The 6,396-nt window shown below is 40.2% G+C and overlaps 1 pseudogene; it reads right to left on the reverse strand.

Annotated features, from left to right (window-relative positions):
• Nucleotides 1-1,643: 1,643 nt before the first annotated feature.
• On the reverse strand, nucleotides 1,644-5,811 carry LOC102845368 (annotated as a pseudogene).
• Between the last annotated feature and the right edge of the window lie 585 nt (nucleotides 5,812-6,396).

The following is a 6,396-nucleotide window of genomic DNA, read 5'->3' on the forward strand; positions in this document are numbered from 1 at the left end:
TATGAATTATATTTCAAAATCAAGTAAATAAAGATCTCCCCTCCTGAGGCAACTGGCAATATCATGATTGATAGAAGAAAACAAGGAAGATGTGACAAATTTCATCTTTCTTGGATCTATAATCAACAGTCTTGGCACCAGTTGTCAGGGAATCAAAAGACGATTTGCATTAGGAAAGGCTGATGTCAGGGACCTCTTCATAGTGCTGAAGAGCAAGGATCTCAGTCTAGAGACTAAGGTGAACCTGATCCAGGCCATGGTCTTCATAATTACTTGCTATGTATCAGAGAACTGGACAATGATTAAGGATGACAGAAGAAGAATCAATGCTTTTGAATTGTGGTGCTGGAGAAGAGTACGGATTGTATCATGGACAGCCAAGAGAACAAGCAGATCTGTCCTGGAGAGGGAAAAACCTAGTTGCTCCTTGGATGCAAGGATTTTAAAACTGTCTCACAAACATTGGGCATGCTACCAGAAGGGACCAGGTCTAACAAAAAGACATCATACTTTTGGAAGATAGAGGGTCAGCACAGGAGACAAAGACCCTGGATGAGATGGATTGAGAGAGTGGTGGTGGGGTCAGGTATATGAGAAATGGTGAGATTGGTTCAGGATAGGGCAAAGTTCAGAGACATTCTTCATAGGGTCACTACGAGTTATAGCTGACGTGATGGCATATAACAACAACATCATGAAAAACTGATATTGGTTCTACTATTTGCCTTGTACATCCTTGTTTTCTGTTTTACTATCTTTTTGAATTGTGGTGTTGAAGAAAAGTATTGAACATCCTATGAACAGGCAAAAGAATAAACAAATCTTTCTTGGAGGATGTTCAATCCAGGTGCTCCTTAGAGGTGAGGATTGTGAAACTTTGTCTCATATATACTGGGTATGTTGTCAGGAGGCACAAATCTTTGGGGGGAAAAAAGACATCATGCTGGGAAAGGTTGAGTGTCAGAGAAAGAAAGACTGTATGCTGCAGCTTATGAAAGTGGGTGAGGAAGGCACAGGATAGGGTAGGGTCCAGCTCTGTTGTTCTTAGGGTCACTATGTCTTGGAGAAGCAGCCAGAGTGGTCCTTGGAAGCAAGAATTGTGAAGCTTTGTTTCTCTTACTTTGTTGCTAGGAAAGCCTATTCCTTGGAGGAGGACATCATGCTTGGAAAGGTAGGGAGATGACAAAAGAGAGAAAGACCCTCAACCAGGTGGATTGACACAGTTACTGCAGCAATGGCCTTAAGTGTGTCAGAGATTGTGAGGATGGTACAAGACAGGACAGGGTTCACATATGTTGTTCATAGGGTTGTTATGAATTATACTTGATTTGATGGCACCTTGATGGCACTTAATAACAACAACAACAACATTCAGTAATGTATACATTTTTGGATGCCTTTATTTGGAATGGGCACAGATATTTCAAATTGGGTGGCATGGTAGCTGTCTTCCAAATTTCTTGGCAGAGAAAAGTAAACTCTTGCAGCATTTCATGTTACTGGAACCATAAGCCACCAATCTCTGAGGCTTGTTTCTCTCTCTCTCTCTCCCCCCCCCCCCCTCCCTCCCTCCCTTTTTCTTTTCTTTCTTTCAAGTTAGGATTTTTTATCAAGAAAGGGTGTAATGCAACTAAACAGTCCGCCTAGAAGCATTTGCGGTGGACGATGGAGGGGCCAGACTCCTCGTACTCCTGCTTGCTGATCCACAGCTGATGGAAGGTGGGCAGGGGGGCCGGGATGGAGCCGCCGATCCACACAGAGTATTTGCGCTCAGAGGGAGCTATGATCTTGATCTTCATCCAGCTGGAGGCCAGCGCCGTGATCTCCTTCTGCATCCTGTCGGCGATTCCTGGGTGCATGGTGGTCCTGCTGAACAGCACTCTGTTGGCATAGAGGTCCTTGCAGATGTCAACATCACACTTCATGATGGAGTTGAAGGTAGTTTCATGGATGCCACAAGACTCCATGTCCAGGAAGGAGGGCTGGAAGAGTGCCTCGGGGCAGCGGAAACGCTCATTGCCGATGGTGATGACCTGCCCATGGGGCAGCTCGAAGCTCTTCTCCAAGGAGAACGAGGAAGCCACCATGGCCATCTCCTGCTCGAAGTCCAGGGTAACCTAACAGAGTTTCTCCTTGATGTCGCGCACTATTTCCCGCTCAGCCGTGGTGGTGAAGCTGTAGCCTCGCTCTGTGAGGATCTTCATGAGGTAGTCCGTCAGGTCCCGGCCAGCCAGGTCCAGATGCAGGATGGTATGGGGGAGGGCGTACCCCTTGTAGATGGGCACAGTGTGGGTGACCCCATCGCCGGAATCCATCACAATGCCAGTGGTTCGGCCAGAGGCATACAGGGACAGCACGGCCTGGATGGCGACGTACATGGCAGGGGTATTCAAGGTCTCGAACATGATCTGGGTCATTTTCTCCCGGTCAGCCTTGGGGTTCGGGGGGCCTCCATCAGCAGCACTGGGTGCTCTTCGGGGGCCACACGCAGCTCGTTGTAGAAGGTGTAGTACCAGATCTTCTCCATGTCGTGCCAGTTGGTGACAATGCCGTCCTCGATGGGGTACTTGAGGGTCAGGATGCCTCTCTTGCTCTGTGCTTTGTCCCCCACGTAAGAGTCCTTCTGGCCCATGCCCACCATCACGCCCTGGTGCTGAGGGCACCCCACGATGGAGGGAAAGACAGCCCGAGGGGCGTCGACGTCCGGGAAGCCGGCCTTGCACATGCCGGAGCCCTTGTCTACCATGAGCGCAGAGCTGTCATCATACACGGTGAGCTCGGGTGGTGGGTGTGAACCGGCGGCGATCACTGTGCGAATGCGCCTGGGCAGACGAGGTGTCTGCTGTGAGGCTTGTTTTTCAACAATAGTTCCGTGCAATTTGGTTCTTGACAACTATCTCCTGAAATGATTGAATTTGACCAACTATTTTTGATACAATGTTGTTGTTGTTATGTGCCATCTTAATTTTTTTTTATTGATACAATGAGTCTACGTATTTATTCCAACTTCTTTGGCTGTTTCCTTTATCATTGTGTATTTTGTAGAATGCTGCAACATTTCATACTGCTTAATGGCATGCCTCTTAATAGATAATAAATATGCCTAATTATCAAAACAAAAGCAAAACTTCATTTGTTTTCCAAAGAATAATCTTTTTGTGAATATATAGCTTTCCACCACATAACTATAGAGATTTGAGTTTGAAAATGCAAGTGGGACTCCACTTTAATGCCCATTTTCCTTTTGGACAATTTGAGGATTAAGTACTAGCATGATTTTTCTTTATCCAAAGAAAGTGAAACTTGAGCTATGTTCCCTAAACCCTTGCAGTCTTGGCCATGATCACATAGTCATGAGAAAATGCGATTTCATTTGAGTAAACAGTCTTGATTTTTTAAAAAATTTGCATATACAATAAAATAGAGAACATCTTAGATGTGAATTTACTATACTAGAATATCTTTAATTTTTCTGTGAAGTTTCTTTGCTTTTGAAAAGTGATTCAGGAATGATTTGCTGATTGTAGAGATAATATGCTTCCAGCATATGTTATTCAAGATTGGTACGTATTTCAGAGTCCAGTTGTAAATTATTTCTGAGAATGTCCTGTGGAAGAAAAATGAATTAGAAAGGATTTGATAAGAAAAATTCATTTGCATCCCATGTACAGCTGAGAACATCTTGAATGACATTTAAAAGAGGATTAAAGCTGATTTCTTACAAGCTGTAGGATAACCAGACTTCTAAACTAAAGTCGAATTAAGATTTCCAGTTCATTTACAAAGTAGCTGATGCCAGTGACCAGGGTAATCACAATATATTTGAGTCTGGGCGTATGATCCCTGTATCTTTTTATCTCTGTTAGGGCTTTTTTATTTTAATTCTTTCTTTTCTTTTTTTTTTTAAGTGACTAACAATGTTTTGTATTATTAAGATAAAAACTCTAGTATTTTATGACCAAGGTAAATTAAACTGTGCTATGTTTCTCTGTGTATCTGAAGAGCATAGACCATTGCTTTAATAATTATAAGAAAACAATTGGTTTGTTCAGTCATTAAACTTTGAATTCTAGTTCACCTTTTTAATATGTTGCCATTGCAGTGTGTGCTTTGCATAGTATGCCTTTTTTCCCCTTTTGCCAGTTTGAGATACTCCAATCTATTGGATATCCTTGTGAATGTTCTAATATTCTCATTACATTTTGTATTTGTCAAATACATTTGTTTTGAATTTAAAGAGAAAAACATATTTTAAGTATGATATTTATCTATTGTTGTTAGGTGCCATCGAGTCCTCTATAACCCCTAGTTATTCTATAAACAATGCAGAGGAACCTTGCTCTATCCTGTTCCTGTTCTCTATCCTATCATGATCTCTGACATGCTTGATCCCATAGTTAAATTCACTATGTCAATCCCTCTCATTGTGAATCATTCATTCTTTTGCTGATCTTCTATCTTTGTTGGCATAGGGACTTCTGAAAATATGCTTAAAATATTTAAGATGAAATTTTACCACTCCTCTTCCCTAAGGAACACCCGGTTGCATTTATTTCTAGATAGATTTATTTGTTCTTTAGATAGTTCGCAGGAGATCCAACACTCTTTGCCAATACCATAATTCAAAAGCATACTTTTTTTAGTTTTCCTTATTTATTGTCCAACTTTCAGATGCATAAGAAGTAATTGAAAAGACCATTAATTGGATGGATCATAAGCCCCGTACTCTTTAAACTGGTATCCTTGCTTTGACAGCAGATTTTCCCAGTGCAACTTATCTTTTGATTCTTGACAACTCATAACATGAATGTTGGTTATAGATCCAAACTAAATTAAATTCTCTTGACAACTTGAATATTTTCTCCAATTATAATGCTATTACTCATCCGTCCAGTGGTGAAGATTTTTATTTTCTTGATGTTGAGATGTAATCCATAAGAAGACTGTAGTCTTTGATTTTCTTCACGTCTTCTTCACTTTCTGCAAGCAAATTAGTAGCAATTTGACTAATGAATCTTCCTTCAATCCTGATGTCACGTTATTCTTTATGCAGCCCAGCTTCTTGAGTTATTTGCTCAGAACCCAGATTGAATATATATGGAGAAAGTATACAGCCTCAATGCACTCCTTTCCTGAATTTAAACCATGCAGTATTCCTTTGCTCTGTTCAGACAAGTGTTTCTTGGCCAATGACTACGTTTTGAGTGATCAAAATTAAGTGTTTTGGGTTTTCTATTCTTCTCAATGTTAAGTATTATTCATTGTATTCACACATTTAAATGTTTATGGTTAATAAAAACCCCCTATAAACAGCCATCTTTTGTTATTCTCTGCTGAAGCCAAGATTCATCTGAAATCATCAATGAACTCTTCTGAATTCAGCTTGAATTTCTGACAGTTCTCTGGGTATATACTGTTTCAACTGCTTTTGAATAATCTTCAGAAAAATTTTACTGATATTAAGGCTATTGCTTGGGAATTTATGCACTCTATTGGATCATCTTTTTTGGGGGGATGAGAACAAATAATGGATCTCTTCCTGTCATTTGGCCAGGTTTCTTGCACTTCCAAAATTCTTGGTACAGGTTATTGAGCACATCCCTGGCTGCATGTCTATCGACATACAACAAATGGTATTCTATCTAGTTGATGGATATCTTATTTTCTTGACAATGCTTTCAGTGGAGCTAGAACTTCCTTCTTAGTAACCTTTGGATTTTGATCTTATTTACTTTCTTAAAAGATTCAATGTCGATCAATTCTTTTTGGTACAGTGACTCTGTACCTTACATTTTTTGATGATTCTGGCATCATTCAGTATTTCTCCCGGTATTGCAAATCCATTATTCAGTTTGCTTCTGAGTTCTTTCAGCTTGAGAAAAGCCTAGTGTTTTCTTCCTTTTTGGTTTTCTAACTCCAGGTCTTTACACATATTATTAAAATATTCTTTTTCCTTCTCAACCTTCCCTTTGAAATCGTCTGTTCAGTTCTCTTACTTCAGGATTTCTTCACTTTGCTTTGACTTCACTACAATCCAGTGAAAGTTTGACATCCATTTAGGTCTTCACCTTATTTCCTGTCTTTATGTTTTTACTTTCTTTGCAGATGCCATTCCACAACTCATGTGGTCTTAAGTCATTAATGATTAATGTAGTAAATCTATTAGATAGACTTAAGGCAGTATTATGATTCTTGTGGATTTGTTTTAATTTTCTTCAGCAAAAGTTTGGACTTGCACATGAGTAATTAATGGTCTATTCTTTAGAGAGACCCTGCCCTTGTTTTCACTACTAATATTGAGCTTATCTATCTACTATTTCCACAAATGTAGTCAATCTGATTCCTGGGTAGTTCAACAGGTGAGGTCCATGTGTAAAGTTCCAGCTTATGTGTTTT

The sequence above is a fragment of the Elephantulus edwardii genome, unplaced genomic scaffold (assembly GCF_000299155.1).
Source record: "Elephantulus edwardii isolate Elephantulus edwardi_28Jun2011 unplaced genomic scaffold, EleEdw1.0 scaffold00017, whole genome shotgun sequence".
Taxonomy (NCBI): Eukaryota; Metazoa; Chordata; class Mammalia; order Macroscelidea; family Macroscelididae; genus Elephantulus; species Elephantulus edwardii.